The 17,598-nt window shown below is 45.7% G+C and overlaps 1 long non-coding RNA gene across 2 annotated transcripts in view; it reads left to right on the top strand.

Annotated features, from left to right (window-relative positions):
• The window catches only part of LOC144769607 (uncharacterized), a 49,633-nt gene that overhangs the window by 13,081 nt on the left and 18,954 nt on the right, over positions 1-17,598 (top strand). Inside the window, exons 2-3 of one of the 2 annotated variants that reach the window (XR_013598731.1) lie at positions 16,118-16,217; positions 17,313-17,381. This is a non-coding gene — a long non-coding RNA (uncharacterized LOC144769607). Of the gene's footprint in view, positions 1-16,117; positions 16,218-17,312; positions 17,382-17,598 lie in introns of those variants that run through there. The other variant, XR_013598732.1, reaches the window with a different exon arrangement.

Below are 17,598 nucleotides of genomic sequence, written 5' to 3'. Positions count from 1 at the left end.
TTTAGATGTCGAATGCATGTTCTCTCCTCGACATAGTGTCCATTGACGATTCGAAAAAAATAGAACACAAAACCAATTGACATAAAAAGGTAAATTGTAAAAAGTACCAACCAAATATATGTCCAAGGGGGAATTAAAAAGTGTTTTTTAAATAAACTGCCATAAATTGCAAAACGTGAGGGCTTTTTTGAGTTATGAGAAACAGTGTCAAAAGAAAATCAGGATTCTGTGGCCAAACGTGTTTGCAAATCAGGCCTCGATAAGTCAGTCGGGTATGTGTAATCAATTTCATCAACGTTAGTACCTGGCAAAGTACTTAATAAATGACTGGAAATAGTAGGCATCTCGATGGCCACTTCTGGCTCAGGATTGGAAGCAGTGGCCAAAACAGAATTTCTCACAATCGAAGGACAGGAGACTGCCGAGGTCATACTAAGAAGAATCGGCCACTCTGTGTATTTTGAAATTGTCAATTGAGATAAACCTGTTTTCCTTACGACCTGGAAGCGGTGGGAAAATGACTGTTCTTGTGCCCTTCACTCCAAGCACAGGAACTGGAGCTCGATAGAAAGGACCAAATTCTTTCTTGTTATCGATCTTCTCTCGAACCAGTTCTCCAACTTGGGGTAGCCAGCCAACTACCGGGATCTGCAACGCATCATCCGATGTGGAGGGGAAATGTTCCTTTGCAAGACTGTCTCTGGTCTTTTGTAGATCCTGTAAAACATTGCAATGTTCATCTACGTCAAAGGCTGTGGCTTGGGCCACACAGTCTAGACCGTCAAGGTCCGGGACAAACATCTTGATACCAAAGAGCATTTCGTATGGGGTCCGCCCACCCAGAGACCTTCTAGGGAGATTATTAAGAGCACGCTGCACGCCATTGAGATGGGCCAGCCAGTTTCTGCCAGTGCCTATAACTCGAGCTGTCAATGATTGCTTTAAGTCATGGTTCATTCGTTCCACTACACTGTTACCCTCAGGCCTGTACGGAGACGAAAACTTGACTTGGACCCCCATCGAAATCATAGCATACTTATACGCCTTAGAGGCGAAAGCAGGACCCTGATCCGAATGGAAGGTACCACAGGCAAAAATCCCTACAAAGACACACAAATCTCTTATGACAGTCCGTGAATCAGCGCTGCGATAGGGCCAGACCCACACAAAGCGTGTGCATTAATCAACTGCTACTAAGATGTACTTATACGCAGTATCAGAAGAAAAAGGACCGCAGTGATCCAAATAAACACATCCTAGTGGTTTATTAGATATGTACAACTGTGTCTGTGGCGGACGTGCAGCAGTCGAAGGCTTAATCTGCTGGCAAATGTCACATTGAAGGACATAATCGCGCGTCTGTTTGTACAGTCCTCGCCACCAGAAACGCTGTTGTAATTGAGATACAGTGGCCGAGACGCCCGCATGCGCAGACGCTACACCTTCATGTGCCGCTGTAATCAATGTATTCCTGCGGTCCGAGTTGGGAATCAACCTCTCCCCAACTTTGGGTATTTTCCCATAAGGAACCTTATCGGGACTTAAGTGGTATGTGTACTTCGCAGGGAACCCCGCAGGATATTTACCTCCCTTCTTAGTGGCAGCAACAGCCGCCAAGATATCATCATCCATCTTACTTTTAGACCATGTAACTGCTGCAACTAAATATGTCGATACTGCAGATTTTGCCGCCTCATCAGCAAGCGAGTTACCAACAGCGTGAACTCCAACACGCTGATGGCCGAGAGTATGAATCACAAACACAAGTGGCAACTGCTCATTAAGCTCAGCCACTCGAACCCAGATCATTTTATGTTTTAGTGTGCTACCCTTGGAATCACGAAAGTCATTTTGAATCCAAAAGAACAAGCTTTCATTGTAAGACTGGACACAGCAGTAGGAATCACTCACAATAAGAGTTGTCACACTAGGATCCGCGTACTCCAATGCAAGCATCAGAGCCTGAAGCTCCGCCAATTGTGCGGTGCAGTCCCCTAGAGTCTGCGTGTGCACGACTCTGGACTTGAACTCATCATTCACCATGGCACCGACCAAAATGGCGCATGCGGAAACGTAGGCGTGTTTAGAGCCATGCGCAACCTGCGCCAAACCATCAGTGTAAATGATGCAATGGAAATCCTCCAAAGGTCGCATAGCTAAAGGAGCTGGATGAACGAATTCATACTGTAAATACTCCTGCGACCTTAATGAGGCGTCAAAAATAAACGTGACATCCGGGGACGTCAAGGAAGCAGCCCATTGTATCCACTGAGGGTGCAAAGCTTTTGAATTAGGTACACTGGCTTTCGTGACTGCCTCCAAGGCAGGACACGGGGTAACAACCAACATGCGTTTTCCCTGTGACAGAGCACGTTCTTTAAGAATCGCCATCTGTACAGCTGTTAAAACTTTCTCCACAGTGGAAAATCGCATTTCAGCCGAAGTGTACAAGTGTGACTTGTAAGCAATAGGTACTGTTATTGTTATTGTTAACTTAGTCTTTTATAGCGCCAACTCACCTACAGGTCTCTAGGCGCTCAAACCAGACAGCAAACAACCGTGCATGAAGACAGAAGAGAGACAGGAGCATATAAGATTTTTTTATCTGGATCAAGTACCTCCCTAAATAAAAAGGTTTTTAACAACTTCCTAAAACGCAAGAGATTCGCTTCTTTCCGAAGTGATTCTGGTAGGTTGTTCCAGATCTGCGGAACCAGAACCGAGAAAGACCTACCTCCTTTGGTTTTTAACTTATACCGCGGGCAGACCAAAAGCTGGGATTCGGCAGACCGCAGGACTCGCTTGGGGATGTACTACTCCAAGCGCTCTTTGATGTACGCAGGTGCTTGCCCATAGATGGCCTTGTGGGCTGTACAAAGGCTCTTGAACTCCACCCTCTGTTCAATGGGAAGCCAATGTAGCTTAAGTAGTAAAGGAGAGGCATGGGATCTTCTAGGTAACTTGAAGATCAGACGCGCGGCGTCATTCAGGACCACCTGCAATCTGTTAATCAAGATTTTAGGTAGGCCTAGATAAAGGGCGTTTCCATAATCTAGCCTCGAGACGATGGTGGCGGAGACTACCTTACGGAGTGCGGAAAAGGAAAGGAGGGGGGCCAACTTTCGTAACTGTCTGATCAAGCCAGTACACATCCCTACTACTGAGGAGATCTGACTGGCCAGTGACAGCTCATTGTCAATCTTGATTCCGAGACTTTTTACTTTGTCACTCGGTATCGGTGAGGGCCCTAGTACTGTGTACTGTGTACTGTGTACTGTGTCTCCTTCATTAAAAGTCAGGTATGTGAAACCCACCGACGCAGGGATGATTCTTATCACCAGGTTGGTGTGGTTGTCACGAGTCAGTAAGAATTTAGAAGCGAGCAGATCAGCCTGCAAGGATTGCAGAATAGCTGAGTGCTCAGGCAGCCAGCATGATTTGGAAAAAGTTGGTTGTATCAAAGCATACAAAGGCTTGATACGCTGGGCATATTCCGGAATGTATGTCTTCCCGAAATTAAAAAAAGCCAGTAAAGACTGCAATTTTTTCAGAGTTGTCGGTGCGCGCAATTGTGCGCATTTCTCCAGGAAGTGAGGAGCCAATCCTCTACCTTCATTGTTGAGCTCGTAGCCCAGGAACAACACTGTATATTCTGCAATGTGCGATTTTTTGAAAAATTGAATTTGTAACCCATGTCTGCAAAGCTACAAATTAAGCGATCAACGCAACACAGATGCTCCCAAAGTTCGTCGTCTGTGAGATAAATGTCATCCACATAAGAGCAAGCATCAGGGTCGACTCTCTCTAAAAGAGAGACTATGCGGGCAATAAAAATCCCAGGGCTATTCTTATAGCCCATAGGCAAACGCCGAAATTGTTTTTGGACACCGCCGCAAGTAAAGGAGGTCCATTGGGAACTTAGACCATCCAAGTGGTCGGCATAAAAACCGTTAGATATGTCAAGCGTGGTCTTAAAACGCTTACGCACTAGACTATCCACCAAGGCAGAGCCGTGAGTATTCTGTACTGCACAGGTACGGCAATGCGAGTTTAAATGTCGGTAATCCAACACCAAACGATAAGAACCTTCTGGCTTGGTCACAGTAAACAGAGGGTTATTCATTGGTGACACACATGTTTCAATCATCCCTGATATTCTTTGTTCAAGGATTTCCGCAACGGAAGCCTTAGCTTCACGTCGAATGGGATATTGAGGTTGAGGCTGTGGCTGAGACCGCAAAGGAATCTCGTGGTGTGGGCAAAATTACTCCCAACCACAGTGTGTATGGTACAGAGCTGGCGCTAGAGCCTTAGCACACTCTTCTGCAAAGTTCAGCGCATGCTCTTTCGAGACTGTGTGCGCAAAACTAGGGAGGATCACCTCCTCCCCTCGCGGAGCTGCGAGTACAAATTGTGAGGGCCAGTCAGCCTCCGATAACAAAATGTCGTACGTAGACGAAAGATTTTCCCAAAATATCCCTTTTATGGTAGGCTGTATGTCACCTTCGATTAACAGGACAATTTCATAAAGTCTGTCAGAGGGAGCAACTCTAGTGTCAGCTGTTTCAACTACAACATAATGGTCAGTCGCTGTTACCTTCAGTAGTGGACGCAGGGCCTCTTGCACTATGGTAATCTCTGCCGCGCTGTCCAGCAAGGTCAGAGCCCATGTCAGATTCCGAAGCCGCGTTCTCACTATCTGTGGCATATCTCGCTGTTAAAGCGGCAACCTTCTTCTTTTGAAACTGGGGTCATTTCGGCGTAGAGCCGTCCTGCTTTCCTGCACCGACTTTTGGGCGGGGCTGGTCACGTCCTTGCTGGCCACCCCGACCCCTTCTGCCTCCTCCACCACCGGTCCACGAGGCCGATGACTCCTGAAAAGAACGAGGAGAGCGTTGATCAGAAACCTGAAATCGATCGGGTGATTTAATCTTTGAGCGATCGCGCAAGTCATAAACACGTTATGTGGGGGAAGGCACGGGAGACGCAGGATGAGATTCCTGTTTCTGTTGCTTGCCCTGTTTTTGTTTTGTAGGCCAATTTTGTTTCTTGGACTTGGGCTGAACGTCCGTGTCAGACTTCTGCCCTTGGGGTTGCGTTTTCTCTTTAGTAGGAAAAAGCTTGAGACCCCTACTATTGCGACCCACGGTTTTATAAGCCGCCACAATAATCCACACAAACTGACGGGGTTTTTCGGCATCGGGGATCGCCTGCAAAGCATTGGCAACCTGAAAGTTCACTGCATCTTCCTTGACATTAGCAAGTATTAGATCGTAAACCACATCAAAGGTGCCACACAGGCGCATGCCCAATTCAACCGCAGCCTCAGGTCCGTGTTTTCGTCTTGAACACGCTTAAGGACCACAGGCAGGACAGTCATAGACGGAGTGCCGTAGCACCTCGCATAGACCACCGCAAAAGTTCTACCCCAGGTCTCACAGTCACCGATTTCAGGTGCAAAGTCTTTGGGTAAACTAATTGTTAGAATCCTGTGTTTTTCACCAGGGGTCGTGTTAGGAAATACTGCTTACAGCTGATCAAATTTCTCGGCAAGCCAGAAAGGAAATTCATCCTTATCCTGGGGACGCTTGCCCATTACAGCATTGACCATCACGGGACTGAGCTTCATACCACCCTGTCCCGCAGGAAGCGCCGCGCCTCCCGTGGCCCCACCCGGAAGATTACGGGTTATGTATTGTACCAACGCTTGAATAACGCTAATGGAGACTACATGTAGTCTACGAAGTTCAACAACGGTACAATTGCCGTGTTGAGGATGAGGAGTAAATCCAGCCAAAACAGGCAAATTTGCGCCTGGAATGGACAAAGAACATGGACATGGACATGTCAAAGAATGGGGGAGGGCGCCACCAAACCAAACGCGATGCTGCCAAGTATCAATAGGTACCTCCTGTGCCCGGTACGGTGTGTACTCATTCGGCACAGAGGTGGGAGTGTACCTGTGGAACAAACCTGAAGTGCGGTCCACTGCCGGGAACGTCACCCACGAATAAAAGATTTCGTAAGGGTAAGCTATCTCCGCACTCACCACCATTATCACGGCCATGCCATCCACAGGGACATTATAATTCTGCAAATGATTGCGCACCGCAATGCGACTATGTTGCCGAATGTCCACGGCATTAGCCATGAAGTCACAGAGAGGAAAACAGACAAAGTAAACTCTGTAGCACAACTGGGTAGTAATTCAAGGAAACCGTTTAGAAAGATTCAAGCTTGAAAGACCTATTACACAAATAGGTAGGTTTTTTCCGACACCACCGTTTTCCGGAAACGACAATGAAGGGGTTAAGGATTGAATGATGTACTACTCGAATGTCATGAAATAAGACCACCAATGTATGGGCACCATTTAGCAGGGATTCCGTTCTCCTACAAAACTGTGCATAGAAATGTGGAACCTCAGTGAATTAGGGTGTGCCAAAACTCACCTTAGTACCCAAAATCCCCTTACCGAGCTAGCTACAGTGTCTCATTGGTCATTACACACCACAAATATTCAGACAAACCAGAACATGTACTTAGAATACCTCAGGTCACTTGAAATACATGAGCACTCTTTCGCTATACAATCATTTCAAACCAGAACGTGGAGTAAATGAGGACGCGTGCATATTTAAAATATTTATTTACTAATGCAGTGTTCTCAAACGCCGTATCTTAGATAATACAAGCAAACATATTATAAGAAGCAAAGTTATCAGCATAGTTACTAGTCCATAGAATGCAGAAGGTGACAACATACAGGCATAATAGGCCTGTAGTGGTGTCTCTCGGAGGAGTGAAGCTAAGTTATTGTAACAACATCTATTTCCAATGCGCTTAGAGGCCTGTAGGTGATTGAGCGAGTTACAAATCTAAACTAACAATAACAATAACAATACTAAATATGCTGAAATGAATAGGGTTCAACAACACATAATTCTCACCCTCCCTATCTAGCATATTATATTATATCTACGAAGGTCTCAGTGGGTTTTAGCAGGGCGGCCCCATACCTCAAGATCCTAGTGTGAAGGGATCACATCATCTTCCACCAGCTCTCTGCATGCGAAACAGCCTCAAGTGTGTGTCGTGTGCTGTATGCAAAGCAATATAAAACGCGCCTAAAGCCAGATTTTGGCAGCAGCTGCATTTATGTTATGTCTAGGAAGGTGCGAAGATCAGACCTAACAACAACACTGTGTCGAGTTATCCTTGAAGGCTTCAGCACTCACTGTACAGACACAGTTTACTAAGCAAAGCTGATATCAGAGCAATAACATATTATTCTCGTGTAGATCACAACGCTCTTCTAGGCTGAAAGCTAAAACAACAATTATGTGTCGTGTGCAGAAGCAGCCAAAGGTAAAATGGCGTTGAAACATTTAATAAGCTCATGCTAACTTAACACGGTATATAGGCAAGCGGTAACTATATGACACTAGCAAACCTATACATTTTTGAAAAGTAGACTCCGAGGGGAATCCAGGATGGGGTGACTTCACTGCCTCCCACCAGGTTCTGTTACCCAGAATCCCCTGCAAACCTAAAAAGTTGACAAAAAAACAAATTTTCTCCATATTTCTGTGGTGGAAAGTTCTGGAATCTGCATGGATCTACAAATGTCCACCTACGCCACATTCCCCAAAGTCTTATGAGAAAAATGGTACCTCACTTGTGTGGGTCGGCCTAGTGCCTACAACAGGAAATAGCGCAAAACGCAACGTGGTCACACCTCAATTTCGCAGTGAAAAATTACCCTTTTTTGGCAAAGTGCCTAGCTTTCGTTTTGGAACCCTAGCTCTGCTGCCAACTAGGGAATCCTAGCAAACCTCTACATTTTTGAAAAGTAGACTCCCAGGGAAATCCAGGATGGGGTGACTTCACTGCCTCCCACCAGGTTCTGTTCCCCAGAATTCCTTGCAATCCTTAAAAATTGACAAAAAATACATTTTCTCCACATTTCTGTGCTGGAAAGTTCTGGAATCTGCGTCCATCTACAAATTTCCACCCTTCCCTCTTTTCCTAAAGTCTTTCGAGCAAAATGGTACCTCACTTGTGTGGATCGGCCTACTGCCTGCGACAGGAAATGGCACAAAACGCAACGTGGTCACACCTCAATTCCGTAGTGAAAAATGACCCTTTTTTGGCTAAGTGCCTAGCTGTCGTTTTTTAACCCTAGCTCTGCCGGCACCTATGGAAACCTAGCAAAACTGTACTTTTTTATATACTAGACACCCAGTGAAATCCAGGATGGGGTAACTTGACTGCCTCTCACCAGGTTCTGTTACCCAGAATCCCTTGCAAACCTAAAAAATTATCCAAAAAAACCCATTTACCCCACTTTTCTGTGTTGGATAGTTCTGGAATCTGCATGGATCCAGAAATTTCCATGCAGCCCGCGTTTCGCAAAGTCTTACGAGAAAAATGGTGCCTCATTTGAGTGGGTTAGCCTAGTGCCCGCGACAGGAAACGGTGCAAAACGCAATGTGGTCATATCTCAATTTCGCAGTGAAAAATGACCTTTTTTTGGCAAAGTGCCTAGCTGTAGTTTGTGAACCCTGACTCTACCAGCACCTAGGAAAACCTACCAAACACACACATTTTGGGAAATTTGACACCCGGGGGCTTCCAAGGAGGTATGGCTTGCGTGGATCCCCCAACGTTTCCTTACCCAGAATCCCTTGCAAACCTCAATTTTAGCTGAAAATAAATCATTTTTTTCCCCACATTTTTGTGTAGGTAAGTGTGTGGCATCACCGGGCTCACACAAATTTCCTACCACCCAGCGTTCCCTCAAGTCTCTCTATAAAAATGGTACCTTACTTGTGTGGGTTGCCCAAGTACCCGCGACAGACAAGGGCCCAATACTTAGTGAGGCGACATCAAAATTGCTCATTTTGAAACGACCTGCTTTTACAATGGGGGGTCACTGAGTTTTTGGCCCAGTGCTCGGCGGCCATCTAAGTAAACCTACCACACCCACACATTTCTGAAAACTAGACACCCGGAGGCTTCCAAGGAGGTATGGCTTGCATGGATCCCACAACGTTTCCTTACCCAGAATCCCTTGCAAACCTCAATTGTAGCTGAAATAAATCAGTTTTTATACACATTTTTGTTTGGGAAAGTGTGGCATCACCGGGCTCATACAAATTTCCTACCACCCAGTGTTTCCCCAGGTCTCCCGATAAAAATGGTGCCTCACTTGTGTGGGAGGCCCAAGTTCCCGCGACAGGCAAGGGCCCAAAACGTAGTGAGGCGACATCAAAATTGCCTCTGTCAAAACCACTTGCTTTTGCAAGGGGGGGTCACCTGGGTTTTTGGCCCCGTGCTCGGTGGTCATCTAGGGAAACCTACCAAAACCACACATTTCTAAAAACTAAACACTCGGGGGCTTCCAAGGAGGTATGGCTTGCATGGATCCCCCAACGTTTCCTTACCCAGAATCCCTTGCAAACCTCAATTTTAGCTGAAAAAATCTGTTTTTTCACACATTTTTGTGTGGGAAAGTGTGGCATCACCGGGCTCACACAAATTTCCTACCACCAAGCGTTCCCCCAGGTCTCCCGATAAAAATGGTGCCTCACTTGTGGGGCCTAACAGTATAAATTAAATATTCACCCCTGTAAAAGGGGAGCAACCCTTGCCCTTAAGGCCAACTCCCAAAAAAACAAAAAAAAACTCTGGTGTATAGTGGCTTCTGCCCCCCTTTCATTTTGGAGTGAAAGGGGTCTAAATGACCCACCCAAGTACGGATCTTTCCCCGTTTGGGTAGCAGTATTATTACCGCTTCACACAGTGTGAGGGGCAGCTCGCCATGTTCTAAAGCCTCGTTATAGACTTTAAGCAGGTGCGGGGCCAGCAGTTCTTTGTAGGCCTTGTGAAAATCCCCTGAAACGCCAGCCAGCCCAGGGGCAGTGGATCCATTGATGGCATCAATCGCACTCCAGATCTCTTCTGTAGAAAAAGGTTCTGCAAGGAACTCTTGCATGAAAACTTCCAGCCAGGCCATCGCAATCTCAGACAGATAGGTCTCCTGAGCCGAACCGTCATCGTCTCTACAGATTAACATAATTTGATGAGAAGTTGTCGCGAATGGCCAGTGTGCTTGTAAGAATCCGGTCATCAGGGGTCTGAATCTCGGTGAGGTAGGCTCGTCCTGTTTGCGCTTTTAAAAGTCTAGCTATGGTGTGCCCTGGTCTATCTCCCTCCCTATAGCAGCGGCCAGTGGTGTACTTACTCAAAAAGTGTGTCTCCCTTTCGGCTGCTTCCCCTCAATTCTGTCAAGAGGGTCAGTTGGGTGTTATACCCCACTGTATTTGGCTGTATGGCTGGGTCTCTATATAACGCCTCTAACTTCCGCTCAATGCTCGCTATCGTGGCCCTAAGGTCTTTTAACACCCCTGCATGTTTACAAATGCATACATCACAGATGTAGGCTTTGAAGGCCTCCGAAAGCGTCGCACAAGTAGAGACAGAGCCCATGTTGAGTTCAAAATAGTCTTCAATGACAACCTGAATCTCTGCCCGGAAGAGGTCGTCAAGTAATGTACGGCCAGGGAACTCCACTGCCTCTCCACGCCCTCATGCCTAGGAATTAAGAACTCCAAAACCACTGGTGCATGATCAGAGTACGTTCTAGGAAGCAGGTGGATCATTTTGTACCAGGTAAGCAGATTGAGGGTGAGTAACCAATAATCCACCCGGTGCCAGGTATCATACTGGGCAGCGCAGTCCGTATATGCGGGGGTGGTTGGATGTTGTTGTCACCATGCATCACACAGACCAAGGCATTCACAGAGAGATCAGCTAGGGCACGTCATGATCGTTATTTCGTATCCGAAGTCGCGGATGACCTGTCGAATTTTGGGTCTAGTAATAAATTGAAGTCGCTCCCCCATGCAGATAAATTCAGCCTCCATTTTCAGAATGTGGGAATGCACGTCATGGAAATATTCAGGGCAGTCTATTTTAGGAGCGTATATATTCACCAATGTTATACGAGCCATCCCGTACGCTAAGATCCTCTGGCTCAGGGCGCCTAACTATTCCAAAGGTGTCCAAAGCGAGGATGGGTGGCAGATCCTTTAGGTACCTTGCCGCATCCTGCTGGAATAAACTCCCGGTAGCGCTGCGCCTGGAACCATCAGAGTCTATCTTCAGGGCTGAGCTGAAAACATTTCTCTCTGCCAGATAGCGGGCCTCCCCTCTGATCTTCCTCTGAACACGCTCGCATCTTAGCGCGGGGACACGCCGTTGTGCGTCACCATTGCGCTCTACAAGAATGCCTATTATTATTATTATTATATGGTGGTCCATCAATTGCCCTGTTACCATGGTATATCTCCCGTCCATGTCATTATCTACTTTGTGTAGTTGGAATGGCAGGAGTTTGTGTATTAGAATTGCGTTACCTCATTCATAAGAGCTGTATCGCGCAAAATACCTATGTGGGCCCCAGGTTGCAGCAAATGAGGTGACATCAGTTCTAGGAAGGTGGGTCTCTTGCAAGATTGCAATATCAATCATATGTCATTGTAAATTGTGTAGTACGTTTCTCCCTTTCTTAGCATTGTTCAACCCCCTAACAATCCAAGTGATAAGTTTGAGGTTGGAGGAGGTGGATAAGTTATCTATGACTGACATGTTGGTTCAGTAGACAATGGTAAAAAAGTAAAAGCGGCATGACTGTGGCATAATATGCAACTAGGAAAATGGACCGGCAGTAAATGCAGCCATGAATAGAAAAACCCCCCTCCCACCCCCCACACCCATCCCTGCTTCTATAGTGCAGGGAACAACCCCATTAAGTAGACAGTTATCATCCCCAAACAAACAATACCATATTGCAATAAATGAATATGCAAACGAATTTATAAATTTCATGCAAACTTAATGTGCTAAACACTTAGGAGGTGGCAACGCCACTCCGAATACCTGTCTTCATACCTATCTGAATTCGCCGAATGACAGTCCAAAATCGGTAACAGAGCAGTGTAATTTGCAAGATATATCGAAGATCAGAACCCTGCTTCCACATCATTCAGAAGAGAAAAGCTCCACGCTGGCAACAGAGCCACTATGAGGGGGAGAGGATCTGGTTGCATCTTTGCTGCTCTTGTGGCCCCCTCCTTTATAGCCTCTACAGAATTCTTGCACAGCTGATGGCGACCATCAATGTCAAAACGAAGTCGTGCCTGGGACAATAGCCCATACCGGAGTCCCAGGTTCCGCAGCATGGCCTTGACACCATTGTATTCTAGCCTCTTGTACGATGATTATAATATCAGGGTACATGGATAATGTAGATACCTGTCAATTAAGTGCGCCTTTCTACCTAGCGTGGCACAAAGCTGTGTCTCTGTGCGGAAGTTTAAGAGACCTGCAATTATGGGTCTAGGGACAGCCAGGTTAGGCCTTTGGCCTAGCAAACTACAATGAAAGCTGAGGTAAAGGCTTCTCTGCCAAATAGATTAGTTAACATATTTTCTACAAATTGATATATGCGACCTGTGTTGGATGGCTCTGGCACACCTAGGATACGAAGGTTATTGCGTCTGCTGCTCGATTCTAAATTCTCATTTTTAATTGCCACATCTTTAAGAATCTTTTCAAAGCTTTCGAATCTGTGGACCGACTGAGCAGAGCCATCCTCCAATTCGGACACACTCCCCTCAACTGTGTCCAGTCGCTTGTCATGTACCTTGATTTTGACCCCGAGAGAGTCCAAGTGCTTGTCTAATGTATCAAAGCAAACACAAGGAGAATATGGATGGAGTGCTGAAACTTTTCAGACACTCACCCCCAGTCACAGATCTGAATTGAATCCATCATAATTGTTTAGCTCACTTCTCCACCTCAGATTAGACCCAGCTATATGCAAATCAGTCTTGACCCTGTGCCTCATGGGAACAGTCCAGCCCGAACTGCCAAGCTAGATCTTCCCTGACCCGGAAACAAACATCCTGGGACCGGTTTCTGGGTAGCACCCTTGATCAGTCGGGCTAGCTTGAATCCAGTGGCAAATGAGCAAGGGACCCACGTCTGAGCATACCCTGCCAACTTAGGGTAAACAAAGCAAACACAAGGAGATGGTAATACCCAGACACTGGTGCCAGGATGCTTGTTTCTGGTCCAGGGAGGACCTGGCTTGGCAGTTGGATCTGGACTGTTCCTATGAGGCACTGGGTCAAGGCTGATTTGCATATGGCGGGGTCTAAAATGGGGTGGCATGGTGAGCAAAAGAACAATGGATTTAACCCAGATCTTTTGACTGGGGGTGAATTTATCATTTATTCAGCATTCCGTCCATCATTTGTATGCGTAGCACTTTTCACCCTAAGTGGGATGGGTATGCCCAGACTTTGCCACTGGATTCAAGCTAGCATGGCTGATGAAGTGTAATACCCAGAAACCGGTCCCAGGATGCTTGTTTCCGGTCCAGTGAGGGCCTGGCTTGGCAGTTCAGTCTGGACTGTTCCTATGAGGCACAGGGTCAAGACTGATTTGCATATGACTGGGTTGGCATGGCAAGCAAAAGAACAATTAATTTAACCCAGATCTTTTGACTGGGGATGAATGTATGATTTATTCAGCATTCAGTCCATCATTTGGTTGTGTCTAACATATCAAAGCGGCTATCCAAAGTTTAAATCCAGCTCATAGCAGGAACGTTGGGCATGTTCTTTGATCTGCAAAGGGGCCAGCATCAGAGCTGGTCATGGCTGTATCCATATCAGGACACTTCTCTGTTGCCTCGGGAACCTGCAGGATACGCTGCGTCTGGTCTTTAGGGCCCAAGCCGCCATGCCCACATTACTGAAATGTTTCTACAATCTTACGTGCCTGATAGACTCCGGGTTCTTAAGAAACCATAAGGGCCTGCGTAAGGCCAAACACAAGGATCGTGGGTTTATCACAGCCATGGTAGCGAAGAGGCACAATCAATCCACCCCCTATTCTGTCATACCCAACCCATTCCACGACAGCTTTTGCTCACTAACAGTCACCTGGGAGTAGTGCTTAATGTGGTGGTATGGCGTGGGATTGGGTGGTGGGTGATGAAACATCTGTGTGTCTCATCCAGACGTCCCACGATAGGTCTAAACGGTATTGAGCCCCCTGGTATACAGTTGAATTTAGCTGTGGCTCAAGGCGCCTCAAAGGAAGTCACATTTGGAGCGTAGTCTCTGTTGGACCCCCTCTAGCAATCTCACCAGCTGGTCAGGTGAGAAGTTCCCAGGCAAACTCAAGGCCCCACAGTCAAAGGCCTCCAGGAACCTCTGTTGGACGGGTTACGTGGGGTCTACTTTTGTGTCCCGCTGCCGTGTGTGCTTAATTTGTGTTGGTGCTTTCCGGTGCTTAGCACCGGCACTTATTTCTCAGGGACGTGTCTAAGCTATAGTCTCTACTCTACACGCAATATGGGTAAAACTTACAGTTTGTGCGCTGCTCACTAAGCTCAGAGTAGGGTCTCAGCCTCCCTGGTGATGAACGCACGTAACTGCGTGCAGGTAAAATATATTTTAAAGGTCACCGTCACACCCCCTTTTACAATCGTTCATGAGCTACCAATGAATGATTGTAAAATATATTAATAGCCCGCCCGTCCCTCTGTGGCGAATCTTCAAGTGTGTGCCCACCAGATTCAGGCCAATAAGCATTGTTTTTGATTGTGGCCCGCCCAGCATACTGAGTTCGCGGGCTGCCAGAGACCTGTTGGTAATTGGTTTACCTGAATGGCGCCCATTCGTTATGGAATACGAGAAATAGTGGAACTACAGTAAGAGAAGGTGAGACAGCGTCACCATGATGCGTGTTTTCTTTGTTAGATATGTCCCATGCTGGGTCGGAATTGAGTCCCTTACGCGTTAGTCTGGTAATACATTTTTTGTTTGTTGTATTTAGGAAGTGTTTGTTGTTTTTTCTAGAGTTGAGCCGTGAGGGACATTACTAATTTGCGATTGTGGAGCAGGATCCCTGTAAGGATTCTCTAACGACCCTCCTGCGTCCATACTCCGCCTTTGGGCACTTGGAATAAAACGAAGCAAGTTGCTCATTAAGGTAGGAGATACGGGGATTTTGGTTTACAGTGAGATTCTCCTAAGTGCATTTGTGGGTTTGTTTTTATTAATATCCTGCCGACCTGCTTGTCTTGTTGTTCTTATTTATTATAGGTTTGCTCACGATTGTGAGGCTTTTCGTAGGGTGCAATTGGAGTGGCTATAGGAGTAAGTGTTGTCAATATGTAGTTTGTGTTGAGGTGATGGGACTGTGACATTCTGTTCCTCTCTCGCACGCACCCACCCTCCCCCTCTTCCTTAATCTTCGGTGCACATGTTTTTGGATATATTCTTTGGGTACTGTGGCCTTTTGAGATGCTGTACATTGGTTTTGCCACAATTTGTGGCATTTGGTATACGCACATTCAGTTTGTTTGGGTGACGGATTTGGTTTCAGGAGGTATGGGGTACAGAGAACTTGACAGTTTAGTTACTATATGTAGTGTATATATTGTTATATATTTTCCTAGGTTTCTTATCACCCTGTCCTGAGGAGGCCAGATTGGTTGGAAGGCCGAAACGCGACCGCGTCGACACTTTCATTACAGAGGAGTCTTTATGTTATAATGTCTTTGGAATTTGTAACCATTTGACACATTTTCATTTAGGTTCTGTATAACTTTTCCTAGAACCACTTGTGTCTGACTACCTCCAGGTGTATCTTCTAGACTGAATAGGAGGACACTATAATAGTATTTTTTGTTGGGTGAAAAAGACAATATTTGTGAATTGTTTTGTGTATAAATTGTGGTGTGGTTTTGTATCTATAGTGTTGTATATATTTGTGTATATAGGTATGTATAATGGTATATAGTGTATAAATTTGATAAAGAAAAACAAAGAATTTATGGAAAAATAACCGGTTGGTGATTACAGTAAATAAAATATGTAGTCACGTCCTCTGTGTATAGTGATGTTTTTTTTAAAGGAACAGTAGTAATAGTGAAATAAGGCCACTAAAATAGGAGAATCAACAGTCCCCTATTGGTTAAATATTTCATTATTTTTTCCTCCTTTTTCCAATTTCTTTTTCTTCGCATTCCGCCCAGCATGCTGTGCAGCTGCAGGGGGCTTATCATCAGCCGAAGACAGAAGCAGGCAGCGTGTTGCTCAGCAGGCCTCCCTCGCAGATTAATTAAGGCTGTCCAGGTCAGTAAATACATTCACTTTATAACAATATTCTAATAATCATGACAAGTGTACTTGTTTGTGCTCAGTATCATATTTCTAGAAAGCATTGACATTGCTCATTATGTCGAATAATATTTTATTGTGTGTGGGGCCCACAACTGCAGCTCTTCCTCCACTGCTGCTGGCTTTTCACTTTTTCAGCATGATAAATCTTTTTTAAAGTTAAAAGCCAGCAGCAGTGGAGGCAGAGCTCGAGCCATGGGCCCCACACAATAAAAAGATATTTAGCATAATGACCCATGTCAATGCTTTGTAGACTAATATAACTCTGAACACTGGTAGGTACACGGCTGATGGCAGAGAAACAAGAATACCTGAACATGCGACTCCAGGCAAAATTCTGTTTTTCTTTCATCAGCTGTGTACCAGTGTTCCGTGTTATATTTGTAAATTCACCCCAAGACTAATTATTTCCTACATAGCCAGGGGGAGTGGGACCTACTTTCTATGCTTGCAGTTGAAGTTTTCCATGTAGAAAAAAGTTTTGTGAGAGAATTTTCAAGTTAAAAGTGGGATTTGGTCAGTCAAATTTAGTGGACATTTTCCTCACTAGTTGCTTTGAAAAAAACTTTGTATACTTTGGGCCAGTATCTAAAATGCTCAAAGTTTTAAAAACAATGTAACATAGTTATGAAGGAAAAACCTTTTTGGCCTTGCACACAGGGAAGTACCTCGTCAGTAATGGGGTGCGGGGTGAGCTTGGAATTTTCACACAATCATGCTGGGATATCATGTTAATTATTATATGAGAAGCAGGCATGAGGAGGGCTTAAGAGCTGGTGTAAAGGTAGAGGCATGCGGATTGTGAGGGGCATCAATGCTCCACTCTGCATTTCCAGCAGAAACCCCATCAGCGAGATCCAGCTAGGACTGGAAATGTGTAGCCTGAAGTGTGGTGCTTTTGATATGGATGGTGGTACCCTGCTCCTAGTCTTCATGCCTCTCTTACTGAATGTGACTCCTCCGTCTCTAAGGTGCAGACTCCGACTTTGACTATGATACTCTCCTGTCTTTGTAATCTGATACTGACTGTGATACCCTCCTGGTCTGCAGGCATTTCATATAGACTGTGTGATGATACCTTCATACTCTGCAGGGACTCTGAAAGGGACTCAGATTGCATCCCAGTCTGCCGTGCTTCAGTTCCATGACCATCCTTATGTAACGGGCTCAGGAAAAGACTCCCAGACTCTTCTATTGCGAGGTACCCCCACCATAGCATGGAGGATGTCTGATAGTAGCAAAACACTGTACTTCACTTACTTCATAGCACAGCGACACCGCTAAACAGATGATCTCTAAATAGTGTGAAATTTCTTTTAGGATTGTTGAACATATT

This window comes from Lissotriton helveticus, chromosome 1_1 (assembly GCF_964261635.1).
Source record: "Lissotriton helveticus chromosome 1_1, aLisHel1.1, whole genome shotgun sequence".
NCBI lineage: Eukaryota > Metazoa > Chordata > Amphibia > Caudata > Salamandridae > Lissotriton > Lissotriton helveticus.
Note: the sequence above shows the minus strand (reverse complement) of the source record. Positions and strands in the feature narration are given on the sequence as shown.